The sequence below is a fragment of the Gossypium arboreum genome, chromosome 1 (genome assembly GCF_025698485.1).
Source record: "Gossypium arboreum isolate Shixiya-1 chromosome 1, ASM2569848v2, whole genome shotgun sequence".
NCBI classification, from domain to species: domain Eukaryota; kingdom Viridiplantae; phylum Streptophyta; class Magnoliopsida; order Malvales; family Malvaceae; genus Gossypium; species Gossypium arboreum.
The window spans coordinates 15,374,638-15,396,493 of record NC_069070.1 but is presented as its reverse complement, the minus strand read 5'-3'; the positions used below and the strand labels follow the sequence as shown (position 1 = coordinate 15,396,493).

Here is a 21,856-nt window from a genome sequence, read left to right as displayed (position 1 = left end):
CAACACATTTCGCCACATACACACAACAACCAACCACATTACAACTGCATAGGCACATGCATGCATAAATGAATAGGTTTACAACCCAATACACAATATGAGCCACATCTCATGGCCATATACAAAATGAATCACTAAATCATTAGAAGCCAACACAATTGGCCAAATTAATAATGACATAATTAATAAATAGACAAAGTCCCTATACATGACATAAATTTAAAACACTTGTGTTAACTTATACCCAAATGATAGCTTGATAGTGTGATGGCATCTCTGGCGGTCTCGAACCTGAGCTAGCTAAATTAACCTATAAGAGATGGGAAAGGAAGGGGAGTAAGGTTCAAAGTTTATAAACAACTATTAACATTAATTTATTTTACCCATTCATAAGAATGTTATTAATACAAATTGTATTAAATCTCATGATTACCACTTACTCATTCATAATGCTTACTCTTTATCTTACAAACACTAGTTGCATGTCTTGGCATTAAACTAACGACCATGATCTCCTAATTATAGCATATCACATTATTTAACAAGTTATTTCAACTCTCTTAACAACATGCACATAATTTGAATAATCATAATTTCCACATATAGCTTAACAATCCTTTACACATCTATTGAATCACAAGTTAAGTATATACATCGTACTACTTCACAATTCAATTAAGCTCATATGCTTATCACATGATTGTTATCAAATCTTAACATGCATCCATTCATCATAAATGTAAATCATTTGTCACAAGGTTATCAATGTTTCACAAGCATAACTTGTTCGTGTACATACCTGTACCTCACGTAATATAGTCACATACTTTCTCGTATGCATTATTACTACATTTTCATAGTATACTGAATCATTTACTCATGAGTTATAAGTACATACATGTACTAACTCGTAGCACATTCTCATGTTTCCTCATCATTGACTTACTTGTCAAATAACTCACTGATTTACTATTTGCACACTTGGAATACTATTGGATACGCAGAAAGCTCACACATAAGTGCCACATTCGTAGCTAAAACTACCTCATATTACGTATAAAATATTGCTCGCTTTCGAGCTACTCACGAGTCTACTCACTTGAGATGTCGGTCAGGATGTAGCTACACGGTCTGCTCACACAAGCTGTCAGGTATCAGTAACACATGCCGGACTACCCAACCACCGGTAGAACATACAAGACCAGCACCCGGAACCCCATAACATGTGTTACACATATCATGAGCTCAGACCACATAACTCGTTCACAAAGTCATTCTCATTTACCATAATATTATTCATACACTCTTTACAATAATTAAACGTGGAAATTCATACATTAATAAAGCATTAAAACAGGATACAACATTTCATTATTTACACATGAACTTACCTCGACTCCAAAATGGCAAAAAGGGACCTAATCGTCAATTTCTCGTTTTTCTCCCGTTCTAGGTCCAAACCTCGTTTTATTTGATCTATAATATCACATTTAGTCTATTTATTAGTCATATTAGTCAATGTGATCCAAAAATAATACTATGGAAAAGTTACATTTTTGCCCCTAAACTTTGTTATATTTACACTTTTGCCCCTAGGCTCGTAAATGATTTTTTACTCAATTTATTTAACATAAAAGCTTAGACGAATCATTTTCATAACTATAGCAGCCTACAATTTAGACTAAATCACACTTTTATGACAAATTTTATAACTTTTACAAATTAGTCCATTTTAGCATTTTCACCGAAAACTACTTAGTAAAAGTCGTTTAATATACAACAAACATTCATATTCCTCCATTAAACATCAAAATACACACATGTCACACATGGGTAAATTTTTAAACATAAACCCTACTTCAAATCAAGGGTAGAAATAGGTAAATCTTGTTACGAGGATTTCATAAACGTGAAAATCATTAAAAACGGGGCGAGAACGAACTTACTATGGAGCTTGGAAAGCTTGAACAAAACCCTAGCCATGGTGGTCTTAAAAATTTCGGCCAAGGGGTTGAAGATGACCAAAATTTGGCTTTTATTTTGTTTATTTAATCATTTAATTACTAAATGACCAAAATGCCCCTAACTTAAAAATATTCTATTTCACCTATTTCATGTACATTTTTGTCCAAAAAATTAACCAATGGTCTAAGTACCATTTAAGGACCACCAATTTAAAATTCATAACAATTAGGAACCTCTAGCATATAGAACTCAAGTTTTTCACTTTTTACAATTTAGTCCTTTTGACTAAATTGAGTGCCCGAACGTCAAAATTTTCAAACGAAATTTTCACGAAAACATTTCGTGAAATCGTATACCATAAAAATATAATAAAAATAAATTTTCTTACGTCGTATTTGTGGTCTCGAAACCACTGTTCTGACTAGGCCCAAAATCGAGCTGTTACACATTTTTCACAAATTTTAGAATTTTCCATGGGTTTTTACCATTTTTCATTTTAGTCCCTAAATCAAGTTTTAATCAAAAATTTCTTTGTAAAAGTTGTTTATCTAGGAAAAAACTTTCATTTTCTACCATAAATTTCTAATTTTTAGCATATTCATCCATGACCCAAATTTCATACCTTGATAACTTTTCAAATTAATCCCCTAAATAGAGAGATTAGACTATCTTGGTTTCAAAAATATAAAAATAGTTAAAAACGGGACTTAATTTCATACCTTTTCCAACTTGGTAAGTTATCTTCCTCTCTCCTAGGGTTTCCATGGAAATTTTGGGGAAGATGATATGAAATTAGATGAATATTTCTTTTTATTTAATTATCATCTTTTAATTTTAGTGATTTCCAATTTAGTCCTTTGTCTTTTCTAATTTTTCCATTGATGAGTCATTAAAATATCTACTAACTACCCTTCAATGGTCTAATTACCATATAAGGATCTTAAGTTTTGAATTCTATAGCTATTTGATACCTATAGCTACTATAATCCAACTTTTTTCATTTTATACAATTTAGTCCTTTACCTAATTAACCACACAATCGATAGCATTTTGTATCAAAATTTTCATATGACCTTCCTATCATGATGCCAACCATAAAATAAAATAAAATAAAATTATTTTTATTTTAAACTCAGATTTGTGGTTTGAAACCACTGTTCCGACCTCACCAAAATTGGGCAGTTACATCAACTTACCGAAACAGTCCCATAAACTTGCTTTAATACAATACCTAAATAAACATACAAAAATGGGCAAATTCATAAATTTGAACACCAAACACACATACACACACACACACACACACACACACACATATATATATGTCACACCTATTAAATGTCACTTATAACCGAACCAATATGAACCAAAGATTACCAACAGAGATGTTGGATAGTGTAAGCCTCTGGAAATGATCCGATAGCCAAGTTCTAGAAGATAGGAAAATAAAATAGGGTAAGCATTGACATGCTTAGTAAGTTCTTATGTACATAAACAATAATCTTACCTTAGATTCACATTTAAGTAAATAGAATTAACTAGTTTAAGTCACTTTCCTGTCAAAACATTTTACAACAATAAGTTGAGCATATCACGAATTAAATCATATAATCTTCCCAAATCCATTCAATACGATACATAATAGTATCACTCAGTCAAACTATAAAACCTGTGAATCAAGTTAATCAATTGATCAAATCCATTTTTAAATACGTTCTTTTCAACTTGTTATATACATAATCATATATCTTTTTCTTTAAAACATGTAATACTGTCACCACATGTAACAAGTACAAAGTGAGTGTTTCATACATGTAAACTATAAACATTCCAGTCATTTTATCGTTTCCAAACAACTTTTAAGCACACACTTATCATTCATTCAATTTCATTAGCTAACATTTCAATAGTCGTACAAACATATCATTTCCAAGCAACTCATGAAATCAATCAATATACTTTCTTTTAACAGGTAACTCAATGAACTGTAGCAAAATAATTTGGATACTCGGTTATCCACCCAAAACAAGCCAGAATGCTCAAATGAGCTAAACCAACCAAGAACACGAATGGGCCAAGCCCAACAGCTAACATCCCTCTAGAAGCACACCTGGGCACTAAGTGCTAAGCCCGAAGGCTAAACATCCTCTCCCAGAAACACACCTGAATCGCTATAAATACAACTCGACAATCCGCAACAAATGTTGGATATTGACATATTTAGTGAACATATAAACATATCATTTGTCATCATCTCATCTCAAATCAAACCCGTACAACATGTGATATAACTCAATTGACATGTCAATTGTATCCTAATCGTTTACTACATTCAAATAGGCATTTAAACAAGATTCATAATATTTATAAATCAGGGGAACTTCCATGTTCTCAGTACACATGCTGTAAACAAGTCGCATTCATTCTGAGTCCATTTAAATCAAGTTTCATAAGTATTCAACAGTTTTCAAATAAGTATTTTCTCACCTTGGTATTAGTTTATAGCATTTCAAGTTTCAAGAAATATAAATAAATATAAATGCACAATTCACCAACAATCGATACATAAATGTACATTTCTATACACTATGAACTTGCCTAATGTATTTGGATACCAAGTTGATTTGTAGGGACTGTTCTGCAATTTTTCCTTTTTTTGATTTTCCTCTATACGATTCAATTCTTGATCTATATAACAATTCATTTCACATTATCAGCTTTTATCACTTTAAAGAATCTCAGTTCATGAATATAATATCATTTATTCATTTTGCACCATTTTCTTAAAATTTTGCATTTTATTCAATTTAGTCCCTAAATTCAAAACTATTATTCTTTTAAATTCAAGCTTTGATTTTCAATCCAATTACAAATTCATCATTGTAAAACCTTCTAAAAACATAATTTTCAGAAACTACATGAAAAATTTTACATTGTTACAATTTGGTCCTTATACACAAAACTAACCAAATTAACTTAACAAATTAGTCTTTTAAACATATCTAAGCTTATAATCAAACTACTAGACAACAAAAAAAATTCAATTTTCATTAATAAAAAATCTGGAAATCTTTAACAAATTTGAAAATGAAGATACGAGTTAGCTGAACTTTGTTGCAATAATCTCAAAAATATAAAAATTACTTGAATCTTACCAACAATGGAGGACCGAAAGTTGATATTCAAAATCCTCTTTTGCTTCTTTGGTTTCGGTGAATGGACGAGTTGAAGAACAAAGGAGAATATAGTTCATTTTATTTTAGTTTACTAGCTTTATACTTTAGTTAAATTAATCTAACTATAATTAATTAAGTAAAACCTTGATTAGATTAATATTAGCCTTTTTTTAATCAAAGTTGGTGGATTCAAATCTTCACCCACCACAGTTTGGCCATAAACTAATGGTCTATTTACATAATTAATCCTTCAATAATTAAAAATCTATAACGTTTAACTTTTATCAATTTTATGATTTAGTCCTTTTTCCTTAATTAATTATCAAATCATCAAAGTTTCTATACCAAACTTTAATTCACTTATATAACAACTCCGTAAGTATCTAATAAAAATATTTAGGGGCTTCATTTATAGAAATGAGGTCTCAATACCTCATTTTTTAAAAATCAGTTGACTTTCGGTATGTACCACTCGTACCTTAACTAACTGACCAATTAATAAGATCTCTTAAATCACGATTCACTATTATAATATATTTAATCTCATAATTATTAATTAAATATATCTACGAACACTCTCGTCAGAATTGTGGTTTCGAAACTACTATTTTCAACAACACTGAAAAATAAACTATTACAGAACCAATAACTCAATTACCAAAATGGTCTTGAATATTACTTTATAAAAGAAAAAAAAAGATGTATAAATATAAACCTAAATGTTTGCCTCTATCCCTCTTAGATTTATGCTCGTGCACATATATCTATACTATTTATTAAGTGTTTTACTGAGTTGGTGTTAATCTCAACCAAATCGCCAATATGGTTAGGAAATTATAAAATACCTTTCTGTAATTAAAATAAATTATATTATTAGAAGGTAATTTAGTATTTTATTTAAAAACAATAAAATTATGTATATGGTGAAATTTGAGCCCGAACCAATTATTTTAGTAAAATTTTTAATTTACCACTTAATTAAAATTTTATTTTAATATTTTTATACATTTCAATTTTTGCTATGCAAACTTTATTACCTCATACAATCATGTGTAAATATATTAAATATTGATTGAGTTGGTATCACAAGTTAGTTGTAACACCCTAAACCCGGCTCAAACGTTATGGCCGAATCTGGCAATGTCACATGATAGGGTGCTTGAAAACTAAGTTTCTACAATAAATCCATTTCCATTTAGTTACTTTTCTTATCTCTTATTAATTCCAAAATCCTTACTCGTTTAATCGATTGTTTTAAACATAATTCATTGCAAAAGCTTTTAAAACCTTTTTGAGTAAATCGTATGTTTAAAGAAAACTTTGCCTTTTCGAAAACCGAGTTTTCCTACCTCTAGCAGTTATAAATCCATGAAAATAAACAAAAACCAAATTCAAGCAGAAGTCCCAAAAAGTCTCCAAATTACATCCAAATAAACCACAATAACTAAAACCATAAATCATAAATTATAAATAGTAAAAGTCCAAAAACTATGGTCACCGTCGAGTCCTCCGCCGTACCGATCCTGCTAGGCTTGGGGATTACTTGTGCACATTAAATAGAGTTGGGGTGAGTTTACGTAAACTTAGTGTGTAATCCCATAGAAAACAAACAGCAATAAACACAATGCACAGTCAAAAACAATCTTGGGCCTAAGCCCCTTTCAGTATCAATAACGGTTAGGCCTTAGCCCAACTCAGTATCAGTGTCAGTATGCATAAGGGCCTTAGCCCATCACAGTATCAGTAACAGATATATAGTATGTAGTAACCAAGTCCTACCCAAACAGCCTCTACACACTATCTCCGTTCAACCTTACACTCCATGTGGGGATTAAATCAACCCACCAATCCCTAGACTCTAGGTAGTACTGAATGCGGCATAAAACAGTAGTTTGCAATTGAGCTGCCAGTATATTAGGCTTAAGATCCTTTCAGTATACTTCCTCCAAATAAAATCAACCCAACCACATGCAATGCAACATACAATAAATGACATGCTATCTCATGATATAAGTACATATAATCAGTAAATGCATACATGCATACTATCATCATACTCAATATACATATCCATCCATCAATCAGTCGTTTCACATAATTAGGGGTCTAAATAATGCTTACCGACCCTACAGTAGGTTCACAGTCGACTTGGGTGACCCATGCAACCTTAGCAATCAATTCAGTGAAAATGGGCTCACACGCCCATGTGGCCTGCCTGTGTGGGCCCTCATGCCTGTGTGGCTCACATGGCCCAAATTTGCCTTGGCCGTGTGGATCACACTGCCTGGCCCAAAATCCCACATGCCCGTGTGGACCTACATGCCCGTGTGGCCCACACAGCCCAAATCAGTCCAGCCAGTGTGTCGCACAGGACCTGCCTGGCCATTACATGATCGTCCCTTGCGAGCATGGCTTGGCCTCATTGATCACATGCCAGTGTTAGGGCACACAACCTACCACACGGATGACCAGATGCCCGTGTGGCATCGATAGTGGGGTTTTTTAGCTTTTCGTCGAACCCCATTTTCTGCGTTATGGGTACACATCTGGTATCGTTTGATGCTAAAATGTCCCCCGAGCACTCCGGAACCTAAAATTGACCAGTAACTCATCAATTACTCATTCAACCCGATTCCTCAATGAAAACACAAGATGAAAACCAACTCCTAAACCAACGAAAAGAGTTACCTTTCCTCGAATAATGGAAATTCCACGTACCTACATCGATGATTCCAGACCCTCAGGCCCTCTAATATCTCCTAAACACCAAAAGAGACCCTTAGCAAAACGATTCGTCAAACAAATGAAAACCAAACCTACCAAAACTTACCTATTAGACGTGAATGGAGAGTGGAAGAAAGATAGAGTTTCGGCAACCGAAAGGAGGAAAACGAAAAAAGAAGAAAAAGGAAAAAGGGAGATGATCTGTTTTTCTGCAGAGAGAATTTTGGGAAATTGATAACTTAAATCCCACTACCTACTCTATCTTAACCACCCGCTACTCAGATTTTCAATACAACTCAAACTCCGAGCCATCAAACCAAGCAAAATATTCCCCTTTGCCCACACAGGGATTCGAACACCAAACCTCCAACATACTAATACTCCACTTAACCACCAGATCAGCAAGTCCATTCTGACCTGTACTTACAAATACTTAAACTTAAGCCTACTGAGCAGGGTTTAAGCTTTATTCAAAAAAATATCAAAATTTTGCCAAAGTCATGGCTTCAACTTGGGACCTCTCACACACACCCAAACACTTAACCACTGAAGTAGATGCGTATTTGTGTCATATTTTCACAATAAAAAAATAAAAATTTGGGGCGTTACATTAGCTCAATACTGACTCAAGATTGATGACAATACCATGATAAAAAAATTTTAATCTATTTTTTATTATTTTAAGATCGTATATATTTCATTTGTTATTATTAATTAGTTTTAAATTATACATTTCATTATTTATTGTATGTAATTTTTAACATATATTTATATTTTTAAATTTGGGATTTCTATATATATACACATGTGATAGAATTTCTAACTTGTTTGGAAATGAGATTTTATTCAAAATATTTCTTTTTCCGTTAGAGGAACCATTTCCTTTTAGTGTTAATTTTTTATTTCTTGTTAGGAAAATCGAAGGTAAATGTGAGTTCATATTATTTATATTATGTAAGGCTACAATTATCGAGGTAAGAATATATAAAAATTTAGTTATTTGATTATATAAATTAGAGGGTAAGAAAGTTATATAATTTTCATAGTTTCTTTTGTATAATCAAAAGATTAACGTCGCCACGGCTTCTTTCCGCTTTTCTAATTCATGGATTGTTCACTTTTTTTTTACTTACAAAACTTCTAACCATTATTTTTATTTTAAATAATAAATAATTTCTTCCACGTTTTACTTACAACAAATTCATAACATAAAAATGAACAAAGGAAAAAACGATATGTATGCCTAAATTAATTTAAAAAATGAGCAAAAGCCTAGCAAAATAAGGTTTATAGGATTTTTTTTAATTAATTAGGTTTTTAGGCTAGTTTTAAAATTAATTAGGGAAATAAGTCGATTTTAGGAGAAAGAAAGGAAAGCATGTCTAACTGGGTGCATTTCCTGCACAGATGGCAAAAAAGCATGCCCATCCTTTCTCTTTCTAGGGTTAGGGTTTTTTTTTTTTTTAGGGTTACGATTTTTTTATTAAGGTTAGGTTTAAGGTTTTTAGGGTTTAGGATATTTTAAAAGTGTTCAGGGATGTGATATCGCGCCTCGACACACATACATTTCATATGTAATAGCGGGATAGGACAATCACCTAAGAAACCTATCGTGGGGAAATCCAGTTTTGGGGTAATAATACTTGATACGATCAGGGATCGAAGTTTATGTGAAGGTCTAGTCAGGGACCATGATGCAGCCACGGGTTCAAGTATAGCTGGGGGGCTAGGTGATGGTAGTTATGCGGTCAGGAGTTCAAGATTTTTGGATACCCCTAAACAATGCCCTATATATACTATACATAATATTGATGCCATAATCATACGTAAAAACTCTGGGAACTTCTGGTGTAAGCAACGTAATTTTTTTCTCTACTTCCAGGCAGTCGATATCTTGAACCTATCATTCTTGCCCGAAAGCTGACACCGAGGTGGATACAAGAGGGCTCTCAGAAGGAGAGCGGATGTTCTAGCATATTAAAGGTCAAACTCGGGTCAACGTGACAACAGTTGTAATTATTAATGGGTTTTTTAATAACAATAATTGTTGATACGAGTATGGTCACATCATGTGACTCGATAAGAAGGACTCGAGATTGGCTTAAGATCAAAGGGCCCAAATGCAAGATGAAATCATTCAAAACCCATGCAACGTTTGCATGTGGGCTTTTGGAGGCCAAACCATCCATCTCATTTTATTTATATTTTTACAGTTTTATTAATTCTTATTTATTATGAGTCATTAATATGTGTCTTAAGTGTTTTTAATGTTATTGGCTTTTAGTTATGTTAGTTGTTATTTTTAATTGCGTTGTAAATGTATCTTGAGAACTAGTTATTAAGTAATGTCTTGCATTATTTATCTGCATCTTTAAATTGTGACATGCATTATGTGTTTTGTATTTAATTAAGTCATGCATTAAAACAGCTCATATGGCAATAGAGTTTGTGTTTTAATTATGTTATGCATTATGAAACTCATTTGTTTATTTAATTTTGATTATAGTAGGCAGCCAAAGAGTTATGTCTTGTCATTTGATTCATGTGTAGTTGAAAAGTCATGTCTCTTTATTTTGATGAAAGCATAATGCTTCTTAATTGTTTTGTTTTGTAGTCCCTTCATCTCCTTTAAAACAGAATGCCTTAATGCTTGGGTATTCATCTCTTTTATTGGCGCCATGATTGAGCTTTAAGTGCACTATTGGTTCATTTGAACAACCACCATAATGAACTTTGAGTGCTTGAAACCGAAATATACTTGAAGAGTCATTCTTGATCCATATGAATAGCCACCTACAAGACAATTAATTAGTTATTAAGCATTGAAAACTTTTCATATTCTTATTCAACTTAAAACACCTTATTTATAATGAAAAACTAACATACTATAACTTATGCATAAAAAGTAACAACCAAAATAAATGACACACTTCACACACTTATAAAACTAACTCATGCTTAAACTAAATGAACAAATAAGATGCTTAAATGCAAGGCTTAATGAAGATGCTAATTAAATAAACAAATGAGTTAGATAACGCATGGCATAATTAAAAAACAAACTCTATTACCATGTAAGATATTTTTATGCATGACTTAATTAAATACAAAACACATAATGCAAGTCACAATTTAAAAATGCAGATAAATAATGCAAGACATTACTTAGTAACTAGTTCTCAAGATACATTTAACATGCAATTAAAACTAACAACTAGCTTAACTAAAAGCCAATAACATTAAAAACACTTAAGACACATATTAATGACTCATAATAAATAAGAATTAATAAAAACTGTAAAAATATAAATAAAATGAGATGGATGGTTTGGTCTCAAAAAGCCCACATGCAAATGTTGTATGGGTTTTGAACGATTCATCTTGCATTTGGGCCCTTCGAGCTTAGACCAATCTCGAGTCCTTCTTGTCGAGTCACATAATGTGAATATGCTCATATCAATCGTCATCACCCCGAAAAGAGCATCACCTTTACTATTCAATAACAGTTGCTCCCCGCTTGAGATTCCTTTTGCATCTACGACAGTGCCTGTAACACCCTTGACCCGTATCCATCAGTAGAATAGGGTTACGGAGCATTACCAGAGTTTATAAATCATACAGATAGAAAATAAAACATTTCATATTATATAGCATTCATGTTAAAAACCAATCAAAATCATATATATTGTCACTTAAACGAGCCCTTAAGGCCCCAAATTACACATTAGAAAAAATTAGAACTAAATCGAAAACTCAGAAAATATTTCGAATCATTTAAAATCTTCAACACTGCAAGGGTTACACGGCCGTGTGGGCATTTGAAATAGGACACACGGTCGTGTCCAGCTAGTGTCCATACCTGTGTAACTCTCTGACTTAGGTCACATGGCCAAGTCACACGCCTGTGTCCTAGGTCTCGTGAGCATACTGACTTGCATTCTTAAGAAGATACAAGGGATGGACGGCCGTGTCACTTGGCCATATGTCACACACGGCTGAAACGCACGCCCGTGTCTCTACCCATGTGGATGAAAATAGGCTATTTTCCAAGCCACGTTTCTCACCCAACTTGACATCGACCTAAACTCAACAAATTGCACATCATCAAGCCATAACAAGGCATTCAAAACAAGCTAAAATCAAGTCTTAGACATGTATTATCACCACATACAACCAATATGCCCTTAGACACCTCAAATGACAACTTAAAAACAAGTCAACTAAGCATCCAAACTTACCTAAATAATTACCTAACAAAGTTACCCAAGTTCACTACAATTCAAATACATACATACATATATCACTCATACTAACATCACAATTATACCTTATTCTCATGCCAATATATATATATATATAAGTTGGTTATATAAACAAAATATTATTCATAATATTTAAATAAGCCAAACATTAACCAATACCGTACAAAAGCCTATACATGCTATATAAACCGTATTTTGATAAGCCATAAAAGTAACATGTTTTTAATCCCATTCTTGATTACGTTTTTGGATGATTTATTATATGACTTAGTGAATTTGGTGCTCCTAAACTTTTAAATTCATGTTTCTATACTTAGGTGAGCATAGGGAAGAGAAATGAGTGAAAAACAAGCTAAAATTTGGCAAAAAGAGCTATTTCTAGGATCCACACAGCCTAGACATTTCCACACATTTTAATAGGGAATCCATAAATCAATTTAATACGACGATAGAGGTTTTAATTAGAAAGAGATTTCAATTAATCAACCTAGAGTCAGTTGTTTTTACTATCGAAAGAGATATTAATATAATTTAGGGATTTCTATGGATCAAGTCAAATGAATAAATCATTTAATTCAGATTTAGAATAAGAAGTGAAGCCTAGGTGGATTCTTTCCTTGTTATTGTCTCTCTCATAAGTTTTCTTTGATTATTTTTCCAATTTGCTTTTTGTCATTTAGTAATTAGTTTAGTTGAATTTAGACTTTAAAATAAATCCCTTCAATTTATTCGGCTAGATAATAAAAAGATAGTAACTACTAGTACTTTTAGTCATCGTGGATACGATATTCCCGACTAACAGTAGCTATACTACCATTCAATAGGTGCTCTTGCCTTTGTCGTATTTTAGTTAGTTCGTGATGTCATCAAGTTTTTGGCGTCATTGCCGGGGACTAAGATATTAGAAACGCTTGATTTTTATTAATTTACCCATTTTATTTTTATTTTTGTTTACTAATTATTCTTTTATTTGCTTCTGGCAGATTCCTTTAGTTTATGACTAGAAGAAACCCGTTAGGACCTCTAGTATTCGATAGTGAGATTGAAAGTACAGCTCGCAGAAACCATAGAGAAGCAAGGTAATGTTGACAAAGTACAACAGAAGAGCATGAAGACGTTGTTATTAATACTGAGGAGATGGCAGAAAATCATAATATTCAGCTACCTCTTACAGTTGCTATAAATCCTGTAAATCTGAATCCTGCTCCTCGTACTATGTATGATTATGCCAAGCCCAATTTAACTAGGGCTAAATAGAGTATTTTTAGACCTGCTGTTGCTGCAAATAATATTGAACTAAAACCTAATAGTATTCAAATGATTCAACAGTTTGTTCAGTTTGATAGTTTGCAGGACAAAAACCCAAATACTCATTTGGCTAATTCCTCGAATTTTGTGACACTTTTAAAATTAATGGTGTTTCTGATGATGCCATTCACCTTCAGTTGTTTCCCTTTTCATTGAGGAATAAGGCTAAACAGTGGTTGAACTCCCTACCACAAGGTTCTATCACTACATGGGAACAAATGACCGAAAAATTCTTGTTGAAGTACTTTCCACCGGGTAAGACAACCAAGCTAAGGAATGATATCTCTTCCTTCATGCAAATGGATCTAGAGACTCTATATGATGCATGGGAGAGGTATAAGGATTTATTGAGAAGGTTCCCTCACCATGGCTTACCTCTATGGCTACAGGTTCAAACCTTCTACAACGGTTTGAACCTCTCAACTAGGCAATTGATCGATGAATCCATCGGTGGGACTCTAAATAATAAAACACCCGATGAGGCTTATGAGTTTATAGAGGAGATGTCACTGAATAATTATTAGTGGCAAGTCATGAGGATAAAGCCGATAAAAGCAACCGGTGTTTCTAACGTTGATGCGGTCACCATGTTGTCAAATTAGGTAGAACTTTTGAATAAACAAATTGATGGTTTATATGGTTCTACGCAGGTAAACCTGGTGATGCAATACGACGCAAATGGAGGAGGAAACCATCTAGAAAATCGATCCTACAACCTAAGCACAGAAGACGAACAAGTCAACTATATGAGTAATAATTCTAGACCTCAGAATAATCCTTATAGTAACACTTATAATGCAGGCTGGAGGAACCATCCCAACTTCTCTTGGGGTGGTCAAGGAAATCAAAGACCACAACCCCCTCTAGGCTTTCAACCACCTTACCTGTAACATCCCGAAATAGGGCCTAGTCAGAATAGTGGTTTTGGGACCAAAAATCTGACATCAAAATATTTATTTTATGGTTATTATGAGGCCTAGAATATGAGTATATGCATTTTTTAAAGTTTCATGAATAAATTCTAAGTATAAGATGTCCAATTGGAAATTAGGGACTAAATTGAATAAATTGAAAAACTTGGTTTCTAGAAGAAATTTGTATGAAAATGCTTTAGATTATGAATTAGAAGGCCTTGGAGAGCAACTTTCCCAAATTCTAAATTTTTGGACAAAAATGGGCTTGCGTGGATGAAATTTTAAAGAAAGGGTATAAGAACATTTTGGTCATTAAGCATTTTAATGAAATAAAAAGAGAAAAATGGAGCAAAAATATGCTCATCTTCTTCCCATAGCTGCTGAAATTTGGAGGACACCATACCTAGGGTTTCTTAAATTTTCAAGCTCAATAGTAAGTGCTCTCGAGCCCCTTTTTTCACGTTCTCTGTATTTTTGAAATCCCGGTAGCTTGATCTCTCCATTTCTACCCATATTTCATGCTAGGATTCATGTTTAAAAATTTGCCCATGCATGAGTTGATTGTGTTTTGATGGACTATGGAGGAATATGAAAGATTAATGTGTGTTGAATATCTTTTTCTAGTTGATTTTCATAAGAAACCCTTATAAGGATCATTTTGCAAAAGATGTAAATGTGTGGTAGAAATGACAAAATAATGGATAGTGTGGGCTACCATAAGGAGGAAAAGTGTTCGGCTAGGCTTGCGTAAGATAGAAAGTGCATGTGTTTCATTATCCGAGCCTAGGGACTAACTCATAAAAAAGTGAAAGGTTAGGGGAAAAATCGTCATTTGGACCAGGGGTAGATATTAAACTTGAAATGCATATTGTAGTGTATTAATGAGTTAATTTTTCTGTTATAGACCCTGAGGAATAAATTCCGGAGGTCAATCTTGGTAAACGTAAGGTTTCGGAATAACCGAAACATAATCGTGAAAAGAATACCAGGTAAGTTCGGATAACTTAAAGTAAACCCCTAACATACATAATTGTATGATTTATGAATGCATGATATTTACATTTATTGATGGTATGAAAATGCATGAAATGCACCTTCAGTAATGACTTGTTGATAACTGTCTCGGTTGAGGTTAAAAAGGGAATTCGATGGATAAACCATGTGTTACATATGAACTGAGAACTTGCATGTGTTGCAGTAAGGATTTAGCCCGGACGGGTAATTCGTGATCTCAAATATGGAAAGCAATCTAGCCCGGACAGGTGTTCCTTAAATGATCAAGCCTCCCGAAGAATATGTGAGCATTATGGATTTAACCCGGATGGGTAATCTAATTAGGGTCTGAATTTAGCCTGGTCTGGTAATTCAGATCCGAACTCATTAAGGGTGTTTGTCGCTATAAGGGATTTAGCCTGGACTGGTAACCCCGACATCACCTTACGAGTTCATGATATAAAGGATTTAGCCTGGACTGGTAATCCTGCCATGTGATGTGAGGTTCGCGAGAGTGCATATATGTGAAATGATCATTCATAAGAATTGACGGATAATGGGTACTCTATCGAGATTTCCTAGAAACTCAGCGGGATAATATGACATATGTTATCAAGATGATGAATGATGAGCTCATCTATATAAATTACATGATGCTTTGTAATGTGACTAACTCATTGATTGAGTGCATGTGATAGGAAATCATTTCATAATGGATGATTTCATGATTCAGATATGGATGTATGCTAATTACTCGGTAAGGTTACTTTCCGGTTATTCGAGCTTACTAAGCATGTAAATGCTTACCCCTCTCTTTTTCCCTGTCTCACAGAGCTCGAGGACTCGAAAGGATTGGAGGACAATTAGAGAGTCAACACACTATCAAATAAACAATCTTTGGTATAAAGACTCTGTTTATTTTGTTAAATGGCATGTATAGTACTTTTGAGTATTTCATTATATGTGTCATTTGATTTACCAAGTAAAGACATGTAGAAATATGTTTATCTCTTTGTATATGGCAATGAAAATTGGCTTAATTTAAGTAGGCTATGACCTACGATTTTATGCATGGTTTTAATTACTAATGATGGGTTGCTATCAATTGGCAATGAGTCACATGAATGAGCCAATTTCGGATGGATTAATGTAACACTGGAACCCATGATACTAAAGAGGAAATAACCATTTATGTATGAAACCAATGATATGATGTTTCCATACAACTATTTTCATTAAGGTTATTTACAAGCGTAAAATTATGTTTTCTCTCAAACTTGGTAACCATTAAACACAAGTAATAGAAAGAGGTGACTAAAGGCTTGGAAAATAGCCTAATAAAGTCCACATAGTTGGACACACGGGCGTGTGTCTAGGCCGTATGTGACACACGGTTCGCTCCCATGGGCGTGTGCTATGGCCGTGTGCCCCTTGCACTTAAAATTTTAGCTCAAAGTTGTACACGGGTAGGCCACATGGGCGTGCATCATGGCCGTGTTAAAATGACAGCTTCGTCCACGGGTAGGCAGCACGGGCGTGTTTCCATGGCCGTGTTGATAAGTCAGTGTTACCCACGATTGAAGGGCATGGGCGTGCCTCAAGATACACAGGCGTGTGAGTCTACACGGCCCAATCTACACGGGCGTGTGTCCCTTTATGTTAAGAAAAATTTTCTGAGAAGCCCAAAGTTAATCGAACGTGCCCATATTTGTCCTACATTACCTTCTGATATGTTGTAGGTCTCGAAGTCCTAAACAAGAGACGAGATGTTCATGATTGAAAAGTTTTAAATTTAAATGAAATTTTGTGACCTGAGTTAGTATACTGAAAGTGTAAAGTTCCGGTAATGCCTCGAGCCCTGTCCTGGTGTTGGTTACGGGTTAGGGGTGTTACATTACCAGCAGGAGAAGAAGCCGAACCTTGACGAGATGTTGACGAAGTTTATTGCTGTGTCAGAAACTTTTTTCCAAAACACCGAAACAACACTCAAAAATCAACAAGCGTTGATTCAAGGGCTTGAGAATCAAATCGGTCAGTTGGCAAAGATGATTTTAGAACGAATACAAGGTAGCTTGCCAAGCAACACTGAAACTAACCCAAGAGAGCATCTTCATGCGATCATTGTTTGAAATAAAGAAGGGTTAACTAAATCTTAATTTGAACTGAGGCAAAAAACTGTGGTAAGCAATGGTAAGGTTGAGGTAAGCCAAAATAAGCAAGATTCGGTCAGTGTCATATCCAAATGCGACAAGGAAAGACCACACAAACGAACAATTCGATAAATTCCTTAAACTGTTGAAAAAATTACATATTAACTCATCGTTTATTGAAGCTCTTTCGTAAATGCCAAATTCCATTAAATTATTAAAGGAGCTTTTAGCAAATAAGCAGAATTTAGATGATTCATCATACGTGGAGGTAAATGCAATGTGCTCAGCCATTTTGTAGAATAAACTACCCAAAAAATTGAAAGATCTAGGGAGTTTTACTATTCCTTGTTTAATTGGTAGTTTAAGTGTCAATAATGCTTTGGCTGATTTAGGGGCTAGTATTAATGTCATGCCCTACAAAATGTTTAAGTAACTAGGTCTTGGGAAACCCAAACAAACTAGGATAAGCATTCAATTGACAAATAGAACAATTAGATTTTCTAGGGGTATTGTTGAAGACGTACTCGTCAAAATTGATAAATTTATTTTCACAGTTGATTTTATTGTTCTAAACATGGATGAGGATAGTGACATACCGTTAATTTTAGGATGTCCCTTTTTAGCAACTACTAAAACTATCATAGATGTTTGTATAGGTGAGCTAATACTTCATGTAGGTAATGACATGATTAAACTCTAAGTTCGTGATTCTATTAGGATATCTAGTGATCGAGATGATATTATGAGTTCTGTTAATGTTGATAACCTTGTGGCTCAACATTCTTTACAGGAAACACCTCAAAAAAACGTGACAGAGCCACAGTCCAGTTTACATGACAAAAATAGAACAAATCATGAAGAAAGAAGATTACAAATCGATGAACTAGATGAATGGCAGAAACACGTCAAAGAGAAACCTAGAATACATGATGAACCAAAGCGACTCCATGACGAGCTTAAGGATGGGACGAACCAATTTAAGATTGGCAATCAAGTATTGTTGGATAAAACGAACTCGCAAATTGCGACTTCAGAGCTTAATGCAAACAGAGCAACTCCTTTTACGGTACTGAATATTTTCCCATACGGTACAGTCGAGATAAATCATTCTAAATTTGGAACTTTTAAGGTAAATATTACTCGACTAAAACCTTATGTTGATAATCGAATTTACAATAAGAAAGAGGAGTTTCGACTCCATGAACCACAGTAATCGTGCGAATACGAGGTAAGTCGAGCTTAGACTTTAAATAAGCGATTCTTGGGAGGCAACCCAAGTGTTAACATTGCTAATTTTCTTGACATTATTTCATGATTTTTTTAATTAATTAATTTTCAAAATCTAAAAAAAAATGTGTGTTTTTGACCCACAAGGCCCGGCCACACGGGTGTGTGGAGCACACGGCCTGGCCATACGAGCGTGTAAGATCTCACATAGGTGTGGAAGAAGTAAAGGAAAACACATACGGCCTGGCGACATGGCCATGTGACCCACACGGCCTGGACAGACAGACGTGTCCTAGGCCGTCTGAAACGTGGAGCTAATTTTTTTTTCAAAATAAGAGAGTTACACGACCTGGCTACACGGGTATGTAGGATCTCACATAGGCGTAGGAGAAACGAAGGAAAACACACATGGTCTTGCACATGGTCGTGTGGGGTCACACGGCCTGGACACACGGGCATGTCCATGGCCATGTGAAAACTAGGTTAATCACCCCAATTTTATTTTATTTATTATTAATTGTTATATTATTTATTTTTATTTTACTAATTAATTTATTCTTATACTTATATTTTTAATTTTTTATATTTTAATTTTTTAATTTTTATATTATTATTATTATTTTATTTTGCTATTTATATTTTTTCATATTTTTACTATTATCATTACAACCTTTAAGTTTATTGATATCATTGAGATTATTATTTTATTTTTATTATTTTTATCTTCTTTTTAATTTTGTTTTAGTTGTTTTATTTTATTTTATTTTATTTAACTTATTTTCATTATTATCTTTTGAAATATTTATGGTTGTTTCTAATCAAGTTATAACCCTTAATCTTCTTTATTATTTGTGTTTATTTTCTTGTTAGGTTGCTCGGAATCATGAGTTACATTTAGATTTGACTGCAATTCTACTTTTCACTATTCTGAAGATTTCATCCAATATTCAGGGCAGTTTCAATTTTCTCCCTCTCTTATGATATTCTGTTTATACTATGACTATATATGTTTGTACATTGAGGACAATGGACATTTTAAGTGTGGGGAGGTTATCTATAAAATTATTAGAAAATCCCTGAATTATGTCTTGCGTTTAAGTAATTTTCTCACATTACTATTAGAATGAATTCTTATTGATTTATAATTATTATTGATGTGTTTTAGATTAAATTCATAGGTAATTGTGCGTTGATTGTTTAAATTTTAAGACACTATAGAATCAAGCATGATAAGTCTATTTTCAGAATTAAAAATTTTAGGTTGTTTCCCTAGATTGAAGTATTACCTTGAAGTTTGAGATTTGCAAGATTAACATCAAAAACCATAATTTTTGTGAGATTTTGAGCCTTTAGAGCATACGCTTTTCTTGCTCACTCTATTATTGGTTATAAGTGTGTCAATACTGATTGGTTATTCTAGAACTTGCTTCGATTATATATGTTGAGACCACTCCTTTGATTTGATATACTGAGATGATAAAGTCACCTAGGTTTTAACCCACTTATCCCATAAGCCTACCTTCACAATTAACCCTTAGAGAACCCCCTTTAAGCCTAACAAATCGTTTCTTGATTTACCTATTAATATTAACCCATAATTCATTTTTGATTCATTGAGAATTGTTTCTCGTTTTATTGACTCCTTTTTTGTTGATATTTGATTTGGTTAGTTGCTTAACTATGTTCTTTTGTTTTAGTTGTTAAATTTTCTCTTATTATCCATTGTTCTCAAAAAAATGAAAAAAAAAGTAAAAAAAAATACATTTATGTTGATTATTACTAGTTCTATGTTTTTGAGCTTAAATAGTTAATTTCATATTATGAGAAGAAGCTTGTGTTATTCTTTAATAATTTCGATTGATGTAATTATTCAGTATTAGTTTATTTTTCTATAGGTAATTTATCAATTCGATCTCGATTCTAACCTTCTTTTCCAGCCTTTATCCACACCTTTAACCTAAGCCCCGTTACAACCCTTTAAAAACCTTTTGATTTGTGTATCATATCATTTTATAGTGGTGGAGATTTGATTTTCATGCAAGCCTATGGTAATGACTTTTCATAATTAACTTTTGAGTGCTTAATTTTTGAACCTTAAACATTTTGAGTGATTTGAGTGAAACTTTAGTGAGGATGTAAAATCTTGTCGATTTTGAATTAAAGGTAATTACTTAGATAAGGGGAGATACCTATGTTTTCATGTCTTAGAAAATATGTGACTTGGATTGTTTGAATATTTAGGGCTCTTTTAGTTGAATTACTAATGTGTCATTATTTGTGAATTATGAAAAAACATTATTGATGAGAATTACAAGTTGAGAAAGATTAATCTTAATTGTGAGTTGAGGATTTTGCATGAGGACAAGCAAATGCTTAAGTGTAGGGATATTTGATAAGCCATAAAAGTAACATGTTTTTAATCCCATTCTTGTTTACGTTTTTGGATGATTTATTATATGAATTAGTGAATTTGGTGCTCCTAATCTTTTAAGTTCATGTTTTATACTTAGGTGAGCATAGGGGAGCGAAAGGAGCGAAAAACGAGCCAAAATCAGGCAAAAAGAGCTTTTTTCAGATCCACATGGCCTAGGCATTTTCACACGGGATGGCCACATGCCCATGTGATCCACATGGGCTGGCCACACACCCATGTGCCAATCCGTGTCGATTTCACACCCTACTTCCTTGTTTCGTGAAAAAACCCAATTTTTAAGGTTTCTGAGCATTCTAAAGTCTATAAATACACACTAGAAGAAGACCTAAAGAGGATGTAGAGTAGAACGCAGAAATTACTCGAAGAACGCCAATAGATTCAACTCAGAAGCAGGATCTCCTTAAGACTAAAGATCTCAATTCAATTTCTCTCGAATTTTTTGGGTTTCTTTATGTTTTGTTGTTTTCCTACTTTTGAGATGTTTTCCTTTTCAAGTATGCACTAAATTCCCTAAATACCTAAGGAAGATGAAACCTATGAAAGATCTTATTATTTCATTTTTCTGACTTACATGATAAATATTTGTTCTTGATTTCAATTATGTTTACTTACATTCATGTTTAATGTTTTTAGGATATTAATTCATGATTGATGTGCTTATTCACTGGAGCAAAAGTCCCTTTTTAAGAGTAGATCTGGCATA

At 33.4% G+C, this 21,856-nt stretch overlaps 1 non-coding gene across 1 annotated transcript; it reads right to left on the bottom strand.

The window, feature by feature from the left end:
• Positions 1-13,701: 13,701 nt before the first annotated feature.
• LOC128281971 (small nucleolar RNA R71) lies at positions 13,702-13,808 on the bottom strand. The gene has a single exon (XR_008272277.1). It is a non-coding gene; the product is annotated as a small nucleolar RNA R71 (small nucleolar RNA).
• Between the last annotated feature and the right edge of the window lie 8,048 nt (positions 13,809-21,856).